This window comes from Rhamphochromis sp. 'chilingali' (genome assembly GCF_963969265.1).
Source record: "Rhamphochromis sp. 'chilingali' genome assembly, chromosome: 4".
Classification (NCBI taxonomy): domain Eukaryota; kingdom Metazoa; phylum Chordata; class Actinopteri; order Cichliformes; family Cichlidae; genus Rhamphochromis; species Rhamphochromis sp. 'chilingali'.
The window spans coordinates 4,576,027-4,599,910 of NC_137948.1; the positions used below are offsets into that span (position 1 = coordinate 4,576,027).

The window sequence follows — 23,884 nt, forward strand, 5'->3', positions numbered from 1 at the left end:
TCTATCTCTGATGACTCCACACAAAGGAGAGCTGAACTTTTCTCTTTCAGAAAACCACAGCCTTCACCTCCATCTCATTTTTGTTTGGCTTTGCTGCAGTTCTGCTGAAATGCTGCAGCAAAGCCTGCACTCATTTATCCTGGTCGTGCCTTCAACAGTTTGACTCTTTAGCACTTCCTTTTATTCTTGTTCCAGGCTTTTAAAGACAGTTCCTCCTTTTTCTGTGTAGGCTTGAAAAAGAGAGGAACTCCTCTCTCCACTGATGATTACTGTCCATTGCTTTATCGTCTGTATTTTCTCCTGACCTCAGTGGTTGAAAAATTAAACCAGTGTGGATGTGCTAAAACCTCCAGTTCCTCTAATGGCCACTTGAGGCTGGGTGCAAAAAAGAGGGTCAAATCCCGTAGATTCCCATGTTAAACACACAGTAATGCATCATGTTCTGTAAAATCCTGGTTGTAGTGTGTCTGTCCTGATGACTATGTATTTCTAAAAAAAATGCTTTTAATGAAAAATACCTAAACATCAAAGTATGTTTAATAATGTAGGTGTGTTTTAGCAAAAATGCAGGTGACCTCTTAAATCTTCACTCATGATGGCCAAGATGGTCAGTCAAAGAAAAATTATTGGTTAACACAATATATCAGAGAAACAGATTTACTTGCTAATGCTAGGCATATAATTTGGACACATAAGGCTTCAGGAAGGGTTGATTTAGTTTAACTGAGAAGTGTGCCAACACATTTTAGTGTTCATTGTCTGCTCCTCTGCTCCTCTCTGCTGTGTTTGAGCTGCTTTTCAGAACATTTTCAATTTAATTATATAAATAATAATATGGCTGTCTGTGTAGTACATCCAGTTTTGTGCTTTTTGTGAAAAGTTTGTACTTTATTAGTCTGTTTAGCACTGAATAGCAGGTATGTATGTCAGGTATGTACAGTGGCTTGCAAAAGTATTCGGCCCCCGTGAACTTTCCCACATTTTGTCACATTACAGCCACAAACATGAATCAATTTTATTGGAATTCCACGTGAAAGACCAATACAAAGTGGTGTACACGTGAGAAGTGGAAGGAAAATCACACATGATTCCAAACATTTTTTACAAATAAATAACTGCAAAGTGGGGTCTGTGTAATTATTCAGCCCCCTGAGTCAATACTTTGTAGAACCACCTTTTGCTGCAATTACAGCTGCCAGTCTTTCAGGGTCTGTCTCTACCAGCTTTGCAAATCTAGAGACTGAAATCTTTGCCCATTCTTCTTTGCAAAACAGCTCCAGCTCAGTCAGATTAGATGGACAGCGTTTGTGAACAGCAGTTTTCAGATCTTGCCACAGATTCTCGATTGGATTTAGACCCAAGATTGCCCTGTATTTGGCTCCATCCATCTTCCCATCAACTCTGACCAGCTTCCTGTCCCTGCTGAAGAGAAGCACCCCCAGAGCATGATGCTGCCACCACCATATTTGACAGTGGGGATGGTGTGTTCAGAGTGATGTGCAGCGTTTTGCATTTTGGCCAAAAAGTTCCATTTTGGTCTCATCTGACCAGAGCACCTTCTTCCACATGTTTGCTGTGTCCCCACATGGCTTGTGGCAAACTGCAAACAGGACTTCTTATGGTTTTCTGTTAACAATGGCTTTCTTCTTGCCACTCTTCCATAAAGGCCAACTTTGTGCAGTGCACGACTAATAGTTGTCCTATGGACAGATTCCCCCACCTGAGCTGTAGATCTCTGCAGCTCGTCCAGAGTCACCATGGGCCTCTTGGCTGCATTTCTGATCAGCGCTCTCGTTGTTCGGCCTGTGAGTTTAGGTGGACGGCCTTGTCTTAGTAGGTTTACAGTTGTGCCATACTCCTTCCATTTCTGAATGATCGCTTGAACAGTGCTCTGTGGGATGTTCAAGGCTTGGGAAATCTTTTTGTAGTCTAAGCCTGCTTTAAATTTCTCAATAACTTTATCTCTGACCTGTCTGGTGTCTAAATCCAATCGAGAATCTGTGGCAAGATCTGAAAACTGCTGTTCACAAACGCTGTCCATCTAATCTGACTGAGCTGGAGCTGTTTTGCAAAGAAGAATGGGCAAAGATTTCAGTCTGTAGATGTGCAAAGCTGGTAGAGACAGACCCTAAAAGACTGGCAGCTGTAATTGCAGCAAAAGGTGGTTCTACAAAGTATTGACTCAGGGGCCTGAATAATTATGCACACCCCACTTTGCAGTTATTTATTTGTAAAAAATGTTTGGAATCATGTGTGATTTTCGTTCCACTTCTCACGTGTACACCACTTTGTGTTGGTCTTTCACGTGGAATTCCAATAAAATTGATTCATGTTTGTGGCTGTAATGTGACAAAATGTGGAAAAGTTCAAGGGGGCCGAATACTTTTGCAAGCCACTGCATATATGTACATTGTAACCATAGAACCATATGAATAAAGTCTATTTTTTCTTTGACATTTGATAAAATGTTGCTTCAAAAAATGCCATACAATTTTATTTATGCAGCACTAAATGAAAACAACAGTTGCATCAAGGTGCTTTATGTTGTAAGGTAAATGTCCTACAATAAGAAAACCAGAGAACACCCCAACGATCAGACACCCCCTTGGCAACAGTGGAAAGGAAAAACTCCCTTTCAACAGGAAGCTCCCAGCAGACTAGGCCGATTGTGGCGTAACATTCTACTTTAAAATACCCCAGGAACCAAAAATACAGATTCCTCCCAGCGTTACTCGAATCCAGAGTAATGCCATTCAGAGTAAGCATCTAGCTAGATACCACATTTCTAAGATTTTTAGGGCCAAGTTCAATAACTTTAGTTTAATCTTAATTTAAAAGCAGGAAATTAAAGGTCACCCAAGTGCTTTATGTCTTTAAGGCTTCCTGCATGAAGGCAAGCAAAATCTGTAGTTAAAAAGCAGTGTGTGACATCATGTTGGTGACGTACGGGATATCAAATAATGGTTAAGACTGAACTTAAAAACTAAGTGGAGTCAGAAACTCATATGCAGCAAGATATGTAACTCTGGAGAAGAGGCCAATATGAGAACTATACAAAGATTAAAATAAAAACAAGCCAAAAAGGTCATAGTTTATGTTCAGTCAAACAACTTGTTTCTTTAAAAACAACAGGGAAAATGGAGAAGACAGAAATGCTGCAGAGAGAACAATAGCAGAGCTGTCAGAACAGGACTGCAGGATCACTGTCCTCTGTCAGATTCCTCGGGCGCTAAATAACGAAAAAGCAAAGATGCCCGCCTGCTCAGTGCCTCTGAAACACAGCGACCGAGAGGGGAGACGGAGGAGAAGATGGAGTGATTGCAGATGGGAAAACTGTGAAGCAAACAAAGAACTGCAGAAGAAACTGTCAGATTGTCTCTCTGAGTGTCAGCTCCTCCCTGACCAGTGAAGCTGAATGATCCAGTACCAACAGTTTACTGAAGACAGAATCCAAAAGAAGAAAACATCCAGTAGCATTTATACCGCTAAAGCCTTACCTTCACACAATTTATGGAAGGCTGTAGTCCCACATTAAAATATGACCAGGTGAGAGGCACAAGTAGGAATTTATGTGTGAAAGGTAATGCTCAGGTGCCTCAAACCATCATTTTTGTAAAGTTCAGGCTGAACTTTGGTTGAAATTTCTATAGATGTTTAACAGAATATTAATCTACTTCCTAAGCAGACATCTACCTGATGGGTTTAATTGCTGGTTGAGCAGCTGAGCTATCAACTAGATCCCCTGTACCCAAGCATTTAGTTAGGGTGTGCTGGGAACTTCTGTCAGACACTCCAGTTCACAAGATGTTCAATTGCTTCCTCCAGCACAGCTTCAGTTGTATTCATTAGGGACTTTGAGTTGAATAATGAGTCATATAAAGGGTTGGTTAGCCTGTGAGACACCAGAGGCTCCGGAGGCAGAGTGTTTTAGGCATGTCCTAGTACAACGTGGCCCTAGAGCAGACCCAGGACTTGCTGGAGAGATTGTGTCTCTCAGTTGGTTTGGGAAAGCCCCGGTTAATTTGGAAGAGATGGCTGAAACTCAAACCTGGATAAGCAGCAGGTTGGGTGTTTACATGTACAGAAACCTCTTAGTAGCAAAACACCTTTCAGACCTCCTAGTTTCTCTGTTCACGACCAGAATGCAATTTCAATGTATTTTTTTTATAGATGAGGCTTTCGAATTCCCTGAGATCCCTGATCTCATCAGCAATCACTGCAGCAATTTTTAAGCAATATCAATGAGAGCAAACATTATTAGTTTGCAATCAGTCATCAAGGATATGATATCGCAGTCTGTTCACTGTGTATCTACAGTATAGTATTTGTCCAGTGTTATAAGATACATACTTCACTCTGTCCAGTCTGCGGTTTTCATCAGCTGATCCTCCGACCCCTCCTGCTGATCAATACTGCCCCATCTGACCACTTCTATTCCTGGCCACATCCCTGCAGAGTCAGCCCCCTTCCCCCCCCTGCCCTTTTCCGCTTGCCTCGCTGGGACCAGGCTGGCACAGCGGTGCAGGTTGCCAAGTCCAACTCATTTAAAGAGAGACACTCAGCGACAACACGTACAGGATATGGCCAAAGTGATGTTTGTGTGCGGTTACCACATGCAGCCGTTGTAGCTCACCACATAATTCAACATGAATATTATACACATATTAACAGCTGACAAGCACTCTGCGGCAGATCAAGGACATTTATGATTTATTTACAAGGTTCCCAGAGTAAAAAACGGAGTGACCCAAAAATGTAATGAGAACAGTGCATAAAAAGAGCCACGCTGACCCATATCCAATTAAAATATGGGGCAAGTACATAAAAAGATACAGTTAATCTGACTAGGGATGGGTATCGAAAACCGGTTCTTGTTGAGAACCGGTTCCCACTGTTTCAATTCCTTGGAATTGTTTGCCACTTTTAAAAACGATTCCCTTATCGATTCCAGTCGCCCCGAATGACGTCATCACGTTGAGTAGCGTCTTTTACCCAGTAGGAAACACGGCGCCTGAGCGGCACAAACGCTCAAAGTAGAGATTTCATCAAAGGGAGGAAACACTATGAACATGCAAAAGCATTTGCTCAAAAAACACGCGATTGCTTTCAACGAATGTCGTGTTTTTGATCCGCTCCGGACTAGCGAAGCTCAACCCAGCAGCAGCGGTAGCGTTTCCACGTCCTCTCCCGTTAATACTGCAGGTAACTAATCAATTAGCATTGCATATTATGTTAGCGCGATTTACCTTATTACAAAACCTGCTATTACTGTGCGTTGCATTTAGATAACCATGATGAGAGAGACAGAGTCTGGCTGGCTCAGATGCTGGCAGTTGTCGCTGCAGTCTACCGGTAGCATCTCCTTTCAGGCCAGGATAGACGAATGTCACCGAGCAGTGTCTAAGTTTGTGGTCAAAGGCTTCCACCCATTTGCCACAGCACATGCCCCCGATTTCACTTTGGTAAGTGAATGTGTTTAATTGTAGGCAGGACATTACTGGATATTCTTGTGTAATTGCTACAGAATAATTTATGTTAAACTTTGTTATTGCTACAGGAGAATATTTATTTTATTATTTTACATATACATTTTTTTTCCTGGGGACCCTGTGACACCCCATTGAAGAGCCGTAGGCTGTGGCTCTCTTAAGATCTCACTGTTGGGTTTGTAAGGCCATGTTACTCCTAAATTTCTATCTTGTTCAAAGAGAAGATATAAAACAAAGTTCTGAGCTAATTGACCTTAGTGTTCTCCTTTAAAAAAAAAAAAAAAGAATCGATAAGAGAATCGATAAGGAATCGAATCGTTAAACAGAATCGAAAATGGAATCGGAATCGTTAAAATCTTATCAATACCCATCCCTAAATCTGACAGTGTCTTTTTGGCAGAGAGTAAAACAGCTTTGCTTTTAAAAATTACCACACACACACACACTCACACTGATGGACTTCTAAGGTGTCTTCTGTACTTGCTGGCTTTTATCTCTGACATCCTTCTCTGCATCATTTGCAACCTGGCACAAGAGAAAGAAAGACAAAGAGCAAACCATTTAACCAATGACACGTAATACAAACTCCATTTCACTGAGTCAACAGTATTAAAGACCAAAAAAGAACAATCTTAAAAGCCGTTTAAGTCAGCGTAACTGATGGTCACATTAAAATGAAAGTCATTTAGCATTCAGTGTCACCTCAGACTGCTAAAAAAAACACTTGAGCTTTTGCCTATTAAGCATTTCAGAATCACTCCTAGAAGTTTAACTGAAAATTAACCTCAAACTTAAAAGCACTCATACTAAGTGGGATGTGAGAGGTATTCATTATGCTGGAAGACTGCATAACATTGCTCTTTTGCGCTGCAGAGGAGTAGAGATTTTGGTCACATGTTGGTTTCTCCTACAGCTCCGGCTTTATAAATATTAGTAGTAAAATGTGACATGCAGAAAATATTAGCACTTTATTATGTGTAGATTTTATATATATCGGCATTAATCGATTTATCAACCTAACATTGACGGTTGAGATTCACCTTTTTGAACATATTACAGTGGCTGGTGTTAGTTTGTGGTTCTCGCATCTGCAATTCACTTTCATAATTTTTTTCACGAGTCAGTGATTTGGATGTGTGACTGAATACTTTTGGCAATGTAGTGAATGTTATTTAATTATTCATAATGAAAGGTTCTTCTTTGGCACCAAGTGTGGAGAACAAAAGAAAGAAACGAGTTAACATCATTGAAACAAACTGTAAACAGTATCAGCCCTGAAATTCTTAATTGGTGCATCCCTGGACTGTAAGCTAGTAGATGATGATAATATAATGATATTAACATATGCAAACAGAAGCGCTCTGGTGTCTTCAGAAAAAGTCAACTGTTGAGTAAATGTATCACATGGTTGTTTTTAATTAAGTTGTAGAGTGCTCATACTGAGACGCCCAGCTGTGTGAACAGTTTGATTTATGAATCATCCACAACGGTCATCACTTTTTTAAAAGCTTCTCTATTTTACCTTTATTAGACAGGCACGTAAACAGGAAGACAGGAAACATGGAGATGGATGATTGTTTTTAATTTCTAGAGTGAATCTGCTCCTCAATAATATTTTGCCACCATTGTCTTACAATAAACTTATAATTGCAGATACATTTGGAGTGATTTGGGTTTTCTTTTTTTCTTTTTTTTTTTACATTTAGTCAAGATTTGGACTGAAGGTGGACCAACAAAGACAAAAACATCTGAAACTGAAGTAAAAGTGAATGTTATTGAAAAGCTGATAAACTAAAGTCCAACAAACAATGGAAAGAAAAGTGAAAAACACAAACTGGTAAACTGGTATCAGAACCAGAATCAGCTTTACTGACCAAATCTGTGTACACATGTCACAGTCTGGCTGCAAAGCTGACTGTGTGGAGTGAGGAGGCAGACCCATGAGCAACACGCAAAGAGACAAAACAAAACTTGAGCGTGACAAAAACAAGCCATTTATTAAGGCTGACAAAAAATGTACAAAACAAAAGGCAAAGATGAAACTAAACAATAACCTAAACTGGGTGAACTAAGATTAAAACGTGAAAAAACCTTTAATGTTTGACAGACTAAATGCACACATGAGGTGAGCAGGAGAAGTGGAAACACATGAATGAACATAACAACATCACAGGGGGAGAGTAAAATTAAACACATTGAACATAGGAACACAAGACCTCTCCAAAATAAAACAGGAAACATAATGAGACGCAGACATGACAACAAGAACTTGACAACACAAGACACGCAGACATGAAACACATGAAGGGCAAGGGAGACTTAACACAGGGGTTGAAGACCTAGTCCTGGTAGAAATGAACTCAGAAAACCTTAGAAAAGAAATTAAACATCAAAATAAACTAAAACTCAAAATGCTGGGTCAACAGACCCAGGTTTGTGACAACACGTACAAGGAACTGGACTCTATTTCCAGAATCAGAATCAGACAGACTTTATTTATCCCCAAGGGGCAATTAAGAGATGAGGTAGAAGAGACTCATGGGAGGGAAAACAGATGATCTGACAAAGTGAAAGTCAAGTCTACACACACACACACACGCACGCACGCACGCACGCACGCACGCACGCACACACACACACACACACACACAATGTTAAAAGCTAAAATAAATGATTGTGGAGCAAACAGAGAGGAACAAAATTAGGAAGTAAAACCAAAACAAGTGAGAAAACCCTTAAAGCAGGGGTCCCCAACTCCAGGCCTCGAGGGCCGGTGTCCTGCAGGTTTTAGATCTCACCCTGGGTCAACACACCTGGATCAAATGATTAGTTACCAGGTCTCTGAAGAACTGCAAGACATGTTGAGGAGGTAATTTAGCCATTTGAATCAGCTGAATCACAGACACATCTAAAAACTGCAGGATACCGGCCCTCGAGGCCTGGAGTTAGGGACCCCTGCCTTAAAGTAAAACAGGAAGCAACCACAAGAAGACAAAGGCTCTCATGAAAGGCATCAGTAAACCTTATGACAGAGAGAGTAATACAGAAGGCATGGGAAGAAAATAACAGAACAACTTCAAACTAAACCCGTATAGAAACCATACTAACCATAACTTAGCTATGTCACAACAAGAATTTTCAACCAAAGTAATGTTCCTCTGATCAATACGGACCCCATTCACTTCCCGGGAAAGTATCCTGATGGTGGAGAAGTGATTTTACTTAAAGGGCAGTTTTCCGCCAGGGGGATTCATCATATATTACTGCTCACATTATAGCATCCTACCACAGCTCTGTGCTGCAGCAGCAAAAACTGGAACCTAACAACGAGGCCCATTAGCAGCCTGTGTCATTATTTTTCCCCCTCACTGCAGAGGCCTAGCTTGCAACTCGAGTCCAGTTAGTTTGGGCCCTATAGCAACACTACACAAAGCAATTTGCTCCCAATGGCCACCCAGGATATTTCCAGTGCATTACAGAGTCAATCAGCATCAGCAAGTTAACTGGAAGGAGAGCAACACAGAGACAAAAGCGAGAGCCAGATGGAGAAGGAGATGGAGAACTGTCATCGCGTTACAGGTGACTACCGTGCTGGTCAAGGTGCTGAATGGGTAATAAAAGGGCATCGTAATGGAGTGGTAATGGCAATCTGGTCATTACACGAGGCTGAACCAGGGTCTCAGTTGGAGGAAAGAAGATGAGCCCACGCTGTGTCTGCATCAGTGAGTGACGGCCCCCACTGGAAGTGGTGTTAATATACTACCGGATATATTAGCTATTAGACATGGACACATTATATCATGGCTGGTAATTATGTAGAGGTATTATTAGTTCTGTTGGTGGTCATATTGCTTCCTGGAAAATTACCTCTGTAGGTGGAGCTCTGTTAAATTAACATAGCACCCTTGAGTCTGTCCTGGGAGAATAGCACAACATCAAATAGAAGAGATTCTTTTTCTCTCTTATTTTAAATTGTAGCTTTATAGACAAAAATATTCCAGTTCACTGAAAACTGGTCTGTCACAGCTGAGCCATTTTTAGCCTGCTTTAGTAATCAAATGTTTTACAACTTAACCTGTTTAGAGGATATCCATCTACTTATGCCTACTGATTATGGACTAGGGTGGCTTAGATCATTTTTACTGTATATGAATGTTAATTGTGATGTGGTCACACATTAAACACATCGACATTAAACTGCTCCATCCTCACTCCCTCTGAGCTGCTAAGTGGACAGGGTTACCACCTTTTCTAGCAGAAGCCTTTAATTTACTTTATTACTGGCACTTTTTCCATGCAATCCTACTTTCAATGGCAGGATTAAATGATATTTCCAGTGTAGTGCAACTTGTCCATAATTTCTGTCAGTAACAAAGATAGTGTACCTATCAAGAGATACCACACGGAAGGCAGATGGGCAACAAATACAAGCTGCCAGATATTAGACATACCCATTTCTGTATTATGAGTTTTAGGTACCTGTGGATCCCTCTGGGATAGTTTTGCATGTAATGAGCTGCAGGTGAGCTTCTCTAATTGGCTGACTGAATAACTGTGTTAATGAATATATTCATAGTTTTCCATCTTGTGACCATCACAAAGCCCTGTAGACGAGCAAAACTGGGTAACAGTTTCAAGCCAAAACTCCAAAATTGTACAGTCCATTTTGTTATGTTTCAAATTATAAGTATATAGATTTTTTATTCAAAAAAAAAAAAGCATAACCCCAATTTTTTTCAGCCAGTAAAATCATTTCTGCTAGTACCTTTCATATCATCATATAGCAAATCCCTCCATTTACAATGTTTTATTCTGGACGAGTCAATAAAAGCTGACTTTTGTGTTGTATTTTCAAGGTGCCTGACATATAATCGATTACTCTTACTCCTTTTATACACAGCAGCATATTCAGGACTCACTCCCCCCCAAACACAGACACACAGTTGCAGGTCCATACAAGGAATTAAACATCATGATCATATAATTTGGGGGAAATTAATAAGATTTTGGTATGAATAAAAAATCAGTCTCTCTGTGCCATCAGTCATCTTTATTTCCTCACTAATGCCTTGCTTCTTGCTTCCTGAGAACTTCTACTTTTACATCTTCGCTGCATACGACTCTGGATACTGTGGCTCCTCTGAAAAACAAAGCCTCATATCAGAATACTTGACTTCCTGGCATAACTCAACTGCGCTGTGATTTGGCGCTGTGTACATAAAATTGAACTGAATAGCACCAAATTACAACAACAGTCATCTCATGGCACTTTATATTGTAGGGTAAAGATCTACAATAATTATGAGCAAGCACCTAGTGACAGTGGGAAGGAGAAACTTCCTCCTAACAGGACAGAAACCGTAGCAGACTAGAGTCAGGGAGACGCAGCCGTATGACACGGCTGGTTTGGCTTGAGGAAATTGCGTCAATGATATTTTAAAGAGGTTAACACAAATAGTTATGAGAATATAAAATTGCTTGTTCTACGAAAACTCAATAAAAACACTTTGATTATAAAATTGCTTGTTCTATAATTATTTTACATCTTTACACCACAGCTAACCTTAAGTGCTCTGGAGATGACGGGTTTGGTGCATTATGGCCACTGTGCTTGAACACCTTTCGAGCAGTGAAACAGTATCTAGTAGAAAGTCATCCAATTTAACAGTAGTGATTACCTATGCTGACAGGCCACTGTTAGTCTGTCACGTACTGGTGTGTGCTGAATGGAAGGAGAGGACCCAAATGCAGGACTGCTGAAAAAGTGCCCGACTTTATTGACTAAACTGAGAGGCTAAACATAAATGACTGAATGACGGGAAACAGGAGAGGAGTTGACGATAACGAGACAAGGAACTGAGAGAAACTGAGTGCTTAAATAACTTGATAATGAAGAGGACTGCAAACAACTGAATCTAATCAATGGGACAGAGGAAGTAAAATTAAACATAATGCACACTGACAAGAGACTAACACAATAAAACAGGAAGCAGGTATGGGGTCACTAAACAATGGCAAAAGGTCCAAAACTGAAAACACTGTGTGAACGACCCAGGAAGCCTGACACAGACAAATATAACTTCAGCTTCCTAACCTAAACACTGACAGCTCAGTAAAGTTTGTTTTCAATATTGTAGAAAACAGCACAAGATTTGAGACAAAGATTTGATGGGCTTTGACAAAGAGTTTAATTGCTTTCAAAAGCTTATTAATAAGTAATGAGATGGATTACTGTTTGCAGTTTCCATTTGCACTTTCAGGACAGCGTGACTGATCTGTATCACAGGAAAAGGCATCATTTTCTGCTTTCTTATTGTTATTTTTTCTGTCTGTTTTTCAAACTGTTTATCACATCTCCATTAAGCTCCACAACCCCAAAATCTGTATGAATGATTAACAATAAAAAAACAATCCAAGCTGATTTTTTTAAAAAATGAACAGCTTGATAACATCTGCAACTCCATCTTAACTTAGTTTAATTTCCCTTCATAAATCAGAAGATTAATTTGAATTCACCTGGATTTTTCACATGCCTCAAAGCACTGGCTCTGTCTCTCACAGTTTGAGGAACAACATGTTTTGTTTTGCTTTTCACGTGTGGCTTTTACCTATAAAAATGTAAAAATAAAAACAGACAATGTCAGACTGACATAGAATAGTTGAAAAGAGCAAGGTGACCTATTCCCATTTCGTCTTGTATTTCTCTACTGTCCCATCAGGCCTTTCCTATTATAGACACTAATTAAAGTAAAAAGATCCTCGCTGTTGAGTGTGGCCTCAATCTTTTTTAAACACATGCTTGCAGCAACACATTTTGACATTGCATGTGTTGTCTATTAAAAGGTGATTGTTAATTAAAGACACTTAATGAGTGTTGGAACTGACAAAGTAGAACTTTGATGGCTGATGGCTCAGATAATTAGTGTTGGAGAGCATTACTCTAATAGGCTGTTATGGATCTTTTCTAAATAGATGTAAGACATGATAACACATGAGAGGATACTGTAGCGATGCACCACTAATTATGAGTAGGGGCCACTTTAATTGTTTTAAATACACCCAGACTTGATGCATTTACAAACAGAAAACATGAAGGTAGTACTTTTATTTTACTCCTGTGCTGTCTGCATGCAGGTGTCTGGCTGTGTTCAGGTTCAGCCAATAGCCTTGGGTTTCTTTGCTTAAGTCCTCCTTGCTGTGCTGTCAGACACCCCATGAGCTGTGTCAACCAATATTGTACCATTTTTCAAAAGGGAAACCCTGAGGTTCTTTGAAGGATGAAGGAAGAGGAAATCTACTGAGTCCCAAATTATTGATATTGTAGCTACAGGTAACTTTTGAAATAATATAGAAACTCTGAGTAAACAAAGCTGCTAGGCCTGATTTTTCAGGAAGAGTTGAAATCAATCACAAGTGCCAATGACAAGCAGGAAAAAGTTCTTTCAAATACTGGTTTGACTCAATTTAATGATCAAACATGGTCACTGTTATTCTAATAATGCAGTGTCATTTTAAGTGGGATCCCACAGGGATCTGGATTGGGACCACTTTTGTTCAACCTAACAAATAAATATATACAAAAAAACCCAATTTCTTTTTTTAAAATGAGACTTTCAGGCTCGACATTTGCTGTTACCAGTTACCAGAATCATTGTCAGTCGACACTCTGAGCATTGTTTAAACAAAAAACTAACTGTTATTATATTCAGAGATAACAAGGTTCAGATAACAAGTCAGTATAATAATCAACCCATCTACAATGTATTTATATCTCATAACCCTTGGCTACACAAAGTTATATATATTTGCTGATGACATAAAATTGTTCATTTCCGTGTCCCTAATGATAAAATTCCATAGACTCTCTTTAGAGACTGTGCAGGGCTTGTTATAGATGGTAAGCTGCACTTTCATAATGACATTTCTAATTTGATAATAAAGAAATATCAGAAGCTTCTTAGCCCTAATGTGATTTACAGTGCATTTTACACAAAGTTCTTTACTCCATTTCTCTCTTTTTGAACTAAAAAGCATTTATTGACCACAGAAATCTGCTCTCTGCTTGTTTCAGTTTTCTGTATTCAAATCAATTAAAGCTCTCCCAGTGTCCAAGACCCTTAATGGCTCTAAACAACATATCAGACCCACTTTCAGCCTCTAAGGTCTCAAGGCACTCATATCCTTCAGCATCCTAAAGCTTTAAGCCAAGGGTGTCAAACGTACGGCTTGTGGGCCACATCCAGCTGGGATAATTTCATATGTCAGTTATTAATGGCCTGTCAGTATGTGGGAGCTGAATCTTCAGCCCTGCTGAGAATCCATGCAGGCAGTGGTGGGACTTTATTTTGATGGGCACACCATGCAGCCAATCACATGCAAAGGCAGACTGGGATGATTATGTGAAAGAAGGAAGATGTTCCAAGACAGCAAGTGTAGTTGTATAGGCCAGGTACACAGAGAGACGGGGCAGCTGGATTTAAATGCAAGCATGTCGGAAAGAAGCGACAAAAGGAGCACAAATGTTAAATGAGCAGCATCCGGCTGCATTTTAATGATAGTGGAGACTGCAAAGCGGAGGAAAGCATTTATAAAATTAGGAGCTGGATAAAGTAATACCTGTTTCTATTTTCAGCCATTTTCCATTGTGGAGGACAAAAACGTTCATACTAATGTAGGCCTTAAATCTCATGTGTGTTTTCCCTCTTACTATTAAGTCCATTTTATGAAAACAAAACTAAATTTTAAAAATTCCTTCCTTGAAAAAGATTAAAGTTACAGCTCAGCATTGAATATTATTTCCTATAAACTAAATAAAAGTGTCTTTGAATGGCAGAGATGCAGAAATGTGTGCATGTAGCTCACCACAAACAAGCGCAAGCAGAAATTTTGGACTTTTAACTGTACTTTCACAAGTTTTACAGCTTTTCGTTCTGATAAAAACCTCAGTTATGGCCATTCATACTACACAAAGTAATTAAGCAATAAACAATTAACCTGTTGAACCCCAATGCCCCCGCTACCGGGGGCGAGAGGGAGAACATCTGGTTTAACGTGATGTAGCGCCTGATCTGTTATTTAAATATAGACATGTGTGGTATCCATAGAGACGTCAGGATCTCAGCTGAAAGCTCACAAAACGATTTCAACAACCACCAAACAGCTAAAGAAGCAAACGATTAAAGACAGATTCCTCAAAAAGATGTAAACACAAAGCACGGACCCACCCGTTCACCTGACGGCACAGACATGCCCTCAGGTGCTGAAAGCAGTTTCTAAAACCACAGGTTTCGTCTAGCTCTGACCAAAATTCACTGAACCTGCCAAAAAAGGACCTCTGGCAAGAAAGCCTAATTTCTGCTATTCAGTACTGAAGAAATTTCAAGGTTCACAAATCATGCCAAATTACAAAAAGCATGTCTCTAATAAAACCTCCATAACTTCTGCTTTACAGTTTAAAACAAAACAACAACAAAAAAACTGGACTGAACTACAGAACCATGTGAAATGAGTTTGACACCTCTGCTTCAAGCAAATCAGGTTAAAAGATTTTATGAAAATTCTTCAAAAAAAAAAAAAAAACAGCTAATCTGAAACTTGCACAAGACCATGTGTCAGTTTGTAACATCTTATTTGACTGTTTATGGCTTTTAGGATTTAAAGTATAGTATACAGTGTTGCTGATGTTGAAGTTATCTTCAATTAAAACCAACCTATTTATTCATTTTGTTCTCTTTTTCAATATTTTTTTTTATATACTTGGAGTAAAAACTCCTAGTTGATTCAATATCAAAGGGCAGTGTTAAACCTGTACAGGAGTGTTTCAGCTGAACTTTAGAGCTATCTTTCACTAAGTGGTTTTTTGATCTTACAGAAGGAAGGAAAGAGATAAAAAGGTTGACCTTTGACATTAGCAGCCAGGTGCCATCTCTGCTAACCTGTCTGACCCGTGTGTTTAGTGATCCGCCTGAGTCAGATCTGGTTTCACTGCTCAACCACAGTCTAATTGTATGTCAGACACACAAGAGTGGACAGAGAATGAGAGCAGATCAGAGGAAATGAGACAGGATCTCTTAGTGCGTGCCAGTGAAAACTAATGGCAACGGAGCCAAAATGTCTCTGTTGCCATTAGAAAACCCTGCTGCACAAGTCTGTGGCTGGTTTTCTTTCACTTTAAACATGTCTACTTTTGTTTTTATAGAACATTTTTTCCAGTCAGCATATTTAAACACAAACTGCATGCCTATTTCATAACCTAAGTAACAACAGTTAAAACCCATTCTACAAAGTTGCAAGTTGACATTGCTATCAGCTTTGCCAGATATCCATCCATCCATCCATCCATTCGCTTCCGCTTATCCTTTTCAGGGTCGCGGGGGGTGCTGAAGCCTATCCCAGCTGTCTTAGGGCGAGAGGCGGGGTACACCCTGGACAGGTCGCCAATCTGTCGCAGGGCCAACACACAGGGACAGACAACCATTCGCACTCACATTCACTCGCACATTCACACCTAGTGGCAATTTGGATTATCCAATTAACCTATCCCCACAAGCTGCATGTCTTTGGACGGTGGGAGGAAGCCGGAGTACCCGGAGGGAACCCACGCAAACACGGGGAGAACATGCAAACTCCACACAGAAAGACCCCGGCCTGATGGTGGAATTGAACTCAGGACCTTCTTGCTGTGCGGCAACAGTGCTAACCACGGTGGCACGGTATCTTTGCCAGATAATGCATATCTAAAGGCTGTGACATTTTGTGATAGTTATACCTGCTAAACACCAGTATGCTAGCTTTGCTATTAAATAAGATGCACATGCTTTGCCTGCCTCACAGAGCAGCTATTTCAGCTGACATGTAACGCATTGTGAGTACCTGTCACAAATCTGATAAATCATACTCCTTTGTTATTTGCTGATTATGAGGGGGGTGTAATATTTATTTCTGTAGTTGAAAACAATTTCAAACTGCACAGTATTGATCTGACTGTCAGAAAGAGGTTAAAAAAAGGAATCGGGCCTCTGCACATCCTTCTTTGTACAACGTGCATGCAAAAACTGCAAATAACAGCAACATTAAGTAAACGTTAAAGAACAAGTATAAGACATTATTAAGTCATAGAGATTTTTGAACTGAATGTAGTTGCGTGATATCCACTTGAGGCTGGCTCCAAAAGCAAGCCAAACTCCACAGGTCCAATCTTACAGTAAAAAATAAACATGTTTGCTGCATAGTACAAAAATGATTTTGGTCTCTATGCATAATTCTTCCTTCTTAACAGCTTTATGGTGGGTGAATATTTATATAACATCCATCTGGATACTGGAGATAGAGGTATGGCTGCATGGACACACAGGTGTCCTGACACAAGGAGCTGCAGCCAGTTGCTGTTTGTCTCCTTTTTACTAATTTGAGAAACTCAACTGGAACTAAAAACTCATGTTTGTATTGTTGATGCCTTTGAGAATCTGTAAATATCTATTAAACATTATGGCATATTGTGAGACACCAACTGTCCAAGAAGTTTGTTTCTTCAGCTTTACTGAGTAATTAGTCTGCTACTTAATTGGTAACCAAGTAACAGTGATTAGCAGATATGTGTGTCTGTGCATTGCACCCATATAGTTTATAGATGCAGCTTGCTAATTATGTTTACTCGGGTTAGCTGATGACTTAGTACCTCACCCTTTCATCCAAGTACGGTCACTTCTAGCACCAAAAACTCAACATAACAGGAGCCAAATGCTGACATTGAGACTTCAAACTGTGGAGTCCAGAAACAAACAGGATGATGGTGGTTACATCTTTTATATGTGTTCATAAGGAAGTAATGACACTGACCTTTAATTTACATAACATGAACAAATGGGCATTGATTTATTGTGGAACATTAGTCAGCTTCCCTTTCACTGCACACCAAGATGAAAATGCCATATAGATTAAAAAAGAAAGAGGAGGAAGAAGAGAAGCACTGCTTATGAAACATACTGTACAGCAGTCAACAACAGCTGGTCTCTGGGTGTTTTTTAATGTACAACAATACATTTACATTTGATAACCCATGGTCTCACACACACACGCACACGCACACAGTTCTGAAAATGCATCCGCGTGTGTAGAAACATTTGCACATAAAACTCTCTGAAGTCAGCACATTTGTAGATGGTAAACAAGCCTCCGAGCTTCTTTGCCATGCTGGTCAGGCTTTAGGCATTACTAGCGTACACAAGATTTCCTCCACCCACACACACACACAACCACACAGCTGTAAACATTAGCAATATTTTCCCATTTCCTCTGCAAGGCAGGCAGGAGAGCAGTAGATCTTCAGCCCTTCACCGGTAATAATCTCCTTTACACTTCACCGTGCCAGGGAGATGAATCGTGGTGGATGGGGTCACAGTGTTTGTGTGTGTGTGTGAGAGAGAGAGAGCGAGAGAGAGAGAGAGAGAGAGAGAGAGAGAGAGAGACAGAAGGGGGCTCTGATGTACCATGCGAAGGCTGCCCTTTATGGTCTTTGCATGTGGGGTGCAGACAGAGGCCAAGGGCCTTACAGATACAGCCTGTGGAGGTGCTGAGCTGTTTTCACTGATGCATATGAGGTCACTGTTTTGTGTAAAGACCTCTAATTTTCCAAACAGCTTTAGGTCACCTTTTACGGCTGATATACATATTGTACTTTCAGTTGATATAGGAGCAATAATTATCTTAGATTATGCTATGTTTTGCTGTCATAATGTGTTTTCTCGTATCAACAACACAGACATCCTTCCTTCCTGTGGACATGCCACAGAAATATCCATCCAAAGAGGCTGATGCCGTCCCAGCTGTGATTGGGGAGAAGCTACAAACAGAGTGGTACCTCTAAGGCTCAATTACTAACATTAACAGTACTTCTATAAAATCTGCGTACAGTACGCAAAGTATAAACTTCTTGGTGGATATGGTTACTTCATGCATTTCTTAATATTCTGTGTATTTTTTGATTAATGAAACAAAAATATAAAATAAGTATTTCTTTAATGAGCTGCTGGCTGTAGTTTCCTATTTATTATTTATTTCATACCACGAGCACACTTTCAAACTATTACTTTACAAAAGTACCAAGAAACCAAAATTATTGATGCATGTGCTCCCATATGTCTCATACATTAATGAAATAGTCAATTTGTATTGTTGCTACACTGAGAGTTGAATTACTGCTTTTTTCCTCTTGTCGTATTTTACTATGATTATTTTCAGCTGCATGGGACAATCATAACGTTAAATTAGCGAACCAGACATTTGCTTGCTGTACATCAGAGAGAGAAGCTAGACTCACACATAAGATCTTCACCTTGAGCCCTAATCACTAATGCATAATGGCATCAGACACTTAACCCACGTCACCTGTGTGGGTATCTGGAGTGTTTGGGTGGTTGAGTTCACAAAGGGCTCTAAAGGCAATAAAAATGAGCGATGTTGACCCACCATCATGACATAAAAAAAGCCCCACTTCCAGTGTTTTGCTTTGCATCTATTCTGACAGTTTTTACTTTGTTTGGCCTTTTCTTGTTAAACCTTTCACTGACCTTTCCACGTAAACATTCTGCTAGGAAAAACAGAACTGAGCAGTTTGATACCACAAATACTTCACAAAAGTCCAGCGACAGACAATAAATAACTAAACTGCTTTTTTAACTGAGGAATTTATTTCCTATTTGTTTTGTCTGCGTAACCAGTGTGTTTCTGTGTTGTGTCTGACGATGAAAGGCAAAAAGAAAGAAAGACCTCCAAGTAATTAACTCGCTCCAGCTTCTACAACCAAGTCAGGAAGAGGGTTAGCTCAACCCAACAACTTCCAAGCTAGCAAGAATTATCCATTCATACTAGCATTGACGGTGCCTAGAACACATATGTGGCGCACAAGTACTACACATTTATAGCATCTAGCAAAGACAGGCATACTGATGACAATAACTGCACTAAAAACACACAATCAGAAACATCAGGGTGGCTAAATATACAGTATATGTGTGTTATACAGTGTTGGAAAAGAAATGACACCAACCTCTCCCACAGGGGAATGGTAGATATGGGGAGAGGCCAAAGGGGTACTCTGGAACTTATAGGGGTGCACCACAGAAGAAGAGGAAAAGGATGAGGAGGGGCTCTAACTGATAATGAACATAACTACAGGCTTGGCAGTCCGAAAAGTCAGGTATAAAAGGAACGGTTTGGGGTCTAGAACCCATTTTGTGTAATTATAACAATATGTAATTTATGGCCCAGTTACATCTGTACCATAATGACTTTACAAACCATGAACAACATGAGTGTGTTAAGTGCTGGATGCATTACATGGACACAGTTTTGTGCCTGAAATGTGTACACAGGTTTAGGGGAAGAGAGCATTCAAATGAATCATACGAAGTGATTTACTAAGATTCATAGCATGCAATTTACTGCAGACTGCACGTGTGTTATACTGGAACTTTCTTGCTTTGCATAATAATGGCAGTAATTCCTACACAGTTGTGCAGTGTTGTTGTTAAAGGTCTTAAATTAAAGCTCAGTCTGCACCTCATTTACATTCTGATTGTTTTGATTCAATCCATCCAAGACAAGATTACCCAAAAAAGTGTTACTGTCCCAAAACTTATCCATGACTGTACCATACCAAAATATGCTTTCTGTATGGTGAAAATGTATTTTCACTTTTATGAGTAATTTATGACAGAACTAAAGTTTTGTATCTGTGTTGTTTTAATGAATCCTGAGGTGTCCCTTAAGCAGTATACATGACCTTGGATATGATTCTTGACTATTTTATCTCATGTATCTTTATTCATTTAAGCACATTATGTAAGTATACATATTAATATCCCAGTCCAGAGGACATATATGAATGTGGAGCTGTTCAGTTTGTTGATCGCTCCGTCTTTGTGCCATTTCAGTGTTTACACATTTAGAAAACATCACAAGAATATGTAAATCTCATGCTCACATTCAATTAAAATTCAAACAGCTTCACAAAAGTGCAATAAATAACTACAAAAGCTGTCATTTACCGCAAGACAGCGCCTACCTTGAGCTCTTTCCCTACACTATCCTATGTTTTGTTTTGTTTTTTTGGGGGAGTGGCAGTATGACCACATTCACGTGTCACTGATGGGCAAGTCTCTCAGGAAAGTGAATTACAGAAAGTGTGTGTAGGTATTAAGCACTGCTGCCTATGAATCCGTCACTATGAAAGCTGAGATTGTGCAATCGAAGTGCAGCAAGGTCGATTTTCATCTGAAGTTTGAATGAGATCAATGTGCACTGTAAAAGAGTTTATGTGCAGATACATGATTCATGTGTGGAGACATATATTCATTTAAAACCTTTAAAAATAAAAACATCAAGGTTCAGCCTTTTACTTTAGGTTCTTTCACTTTAAGAAAAGTCAAGATTTTTTACAGCTTCATCGGTTTTCACCTTTAACTGCTCAGACCTCTTGTATCTATAGTCAGCCTCACATTCTTAGGCTCAGTGGTTCCCAAGCCAGCCAAGAGTCATAGGGCCAGATCTGGGGATTGTGGGTAATCTCCAAAATAGTGCTGACAGGTGTGATTAGTTTTACAGGTGATTTACAGTTGTATTCTTTACAAACACAGGTGCAGTCAGTTCATTTCAATATCAAGTGCAAAAAATAAGACATGCGTATCACATTCTGATTCAGTAAAAGGACTAGATGTTACAATCCCTGACTAGGGAGGGGTACCGGTATCCGGTGCCATGATGGCACCGGTTCTGACATAAACGGTAGTAACCAGACCGAAAAGCAGCGCACATTTCGGTGCTTTATTTCGGTGCTTTTTTTCCCCTGAGATGTCGTACACTTTGGATTCTAGCCAATCATTTTACCTTTGCAAGTGTAGTAGGCGGGCCCAGGTACGTACGTTCTTTAGAGCAGATTAAAAATGTCCAAAGCGAAGCGGTCAAAAGTCTGGCTGTACTTCACAGCAAAAGATGCAAACTCAGCAGCCTGCAACAAGTGCTTTAAGGTGATGCTGTGCAAAGGAGGTAACCCCTCGAATCTGATGAAACACCTGGCGACGTATAGCATTTTGTTAAAAGCCGAGAAATGCATCGTATTTGATAGCTTGCTGCGAGACCTCACACCGAGCACATCTACTGCAGGTGGGTTGCCTGTTATCGGACCGGGAGTTAGCAACATCCCCCAAGAACCCGAAGAATAGAGTCCTGGCCCCTAGCCCTGCCAGTGTAGCAGAAATGATGACGGGTGATGATGGCAGCAGCAGCCGTTCTTCTCTGCGTGAGGAGCTTAATGTTGTTCGTGTGTAATTTACATTGAGTAGGCTAACCACGTTATTAAATTAATGCATGTAAGGTGAACTAGCAAACATCATCATAGCTACATGCGGCTGTCTTCTTGTTTGATGGCAGATACTCCCTTCACCCTGGCCAAAAAGGCTAAAATGACCAAAGAAAAAGTGGAAAACAGTTAAACATGAGAGGTTTTTGGACAAAGTTTGTGTTTTTTCCATTGATTAAGCACTGCTTCCAGCCAAGAACTTTACCAGGGGGACACATCATTGTGTACCTCAACTTTCAGTCTTTTACCCAACCTAATCTGCCAATTTTTTCTTTCGTGGTTAGGTTTAGGGATTAGAGATCTGATCTACATTATCATATTAAAATTTGGGACACATCGTCAGTAGTGGGCCTTGGATTCATCGGGTGTTTTGGCCATTATCACTAGACACCCTCATCTAAGGAGGCCCTGCCAGGGTTGATCAGGCCCCGGAGTGTCACTGGTTTATGTTAAATTGTTATTTCTCTTTTTCTTTCTTCTGTTTAGTTTCTACAGTTAATTTTCACTGCAACTGAGAAGTAATACTTACCTCTTTAACATTTATGGAGCCTCACTTCTTCAAAGGGATAGAAAAGGTGATAGAGAGAAGTAAGACAAAAGGGACAAGATAGGAGAGAGCAGAGAGGAGAGCTGGAAGGGAGCCCCCCGATCTGGCATCCCCCACCTCCCTCACACCTCACAAATGTTTGTAACTCAGGTTGTGCGCTTGATTTAAATTCTCTCTTCACTATATTTTGCATCTTGAGAAACAAAATCCCAGAGTTCCTACATTTTACATGCGATCCTGTCACATTTTTCTCTTTGTAAATAATTACAGTACTTTTTTTAAGCCAATACACCTAGCCCATAATCTCCCCAGCATGTCCTGGGTCTGTCCCGGAAGCCTAGACCCCCTCAGCTGACTCCTGTCAATGTGGAGGAGCAGCTCTTCTCTGAGCTCTTCTCTCTGCCTCCAAAGCTTAGAACTTGAACCCTTTGGAGTGTCAGCTGTCTCTTTATTACAGAGATTTGGTAAAGTGTACTCTCCCCCAATCATGAACAACATCCTGATAAATTCCTCGTCTTGGGGCAGCACCTCTTCTCCAGCATTGCACTCTTTTCTGGCTGCTGAAAAGAGTGCAAGAGTTTTCATTTTTTTATCTCATATTTATAAAATCATTGGAATAGTCTTACTCTCACTAGTCTGAACTAGTTTCCGTTAAGAAGAAGTCAATTAAAAAAGTATTTACTGGTCACACCCATGAAGTATCCAGATGAAAGAGAGGAGAGGATGATTGACAGGTATCCCGTGATAATATAGAACTTGGAGTATGTGAGATGATGCACTTTCAGGCCTCAGCTCAACACTGTGACGTTAGCAGTAACCTGACTGATAAGGACATGGCAGTGTGACAGAGAATGGGACACCTGGCACTGAGCCGGTCCCCAGGAGATGCTTGCTACCTACGCACAACGCTGACCGACTTATGGAGGGGGGAAGAAAAAATGTAGAAGCACCAAAATTTATGGCTGACATCTGCGGTGTGGTGACAGGCCACAAGTCAAGATCAGAGGCTGAGTTTGTAAGAACTCATGCCTTCATGATTCAAAATGACATCAACAGCACATTAGGAGCTGACATTTTTACCAAATATTTATGACAGAAACTTAGAGGAGCAGACTTTGCACACTGCAAATGCATCAGCTGTGCATAAAACATAATGTTGCAGATTAAACTTCTCATATATAAGTTTACGGTTATCATTAATTGGATTATGCTATACAGAAATAAGTTTTTAATGAAGACGTTTTCACGTGGGGCGATAAAAAGGAGGCTGCGCCTACGGGATAAATAAGGATGCACTGGCCAAGGCAGTAAGATATAAATATAAATGAGCATGCAGATGATGCAATTCGAATTTCAGCCAATGGTTTAAAGCTGGAATACTGATGCAGTGGTGGAGGCAATGCACAAGGATCCACAGAAATGTGCCAGTGAAAAGCAGCAAAGACGGAGCTCAGAGTGTGAGAGAAACACAGCCTGTGCAGAACACATTTA

General features: G+C 40.1%; 1 protein-coding gene across 1 annotated transcript in view; it reads right to left on the reverse strand.

Annotated features, from left to right (window-relative positions):
• Positions 1 to 5,920: 5,920 nt before the first annotated feature.
• Positions 5,921 to 23,884, reverse strand: part of LOC308394748 (endonuclease V-like) — a 68,538-nt gene continuing 50,574 nt past the window's right edge. Inside the window, exon 9 of the mRNA XM_080879221.1 lies at positions 5,921 to 6,014. The gene's annotated coding sequence lies outside the window, so the exon portion shown is untranslated. The remainder of the gene's footprint in view (positions 6,015 to 23,884) is intronic.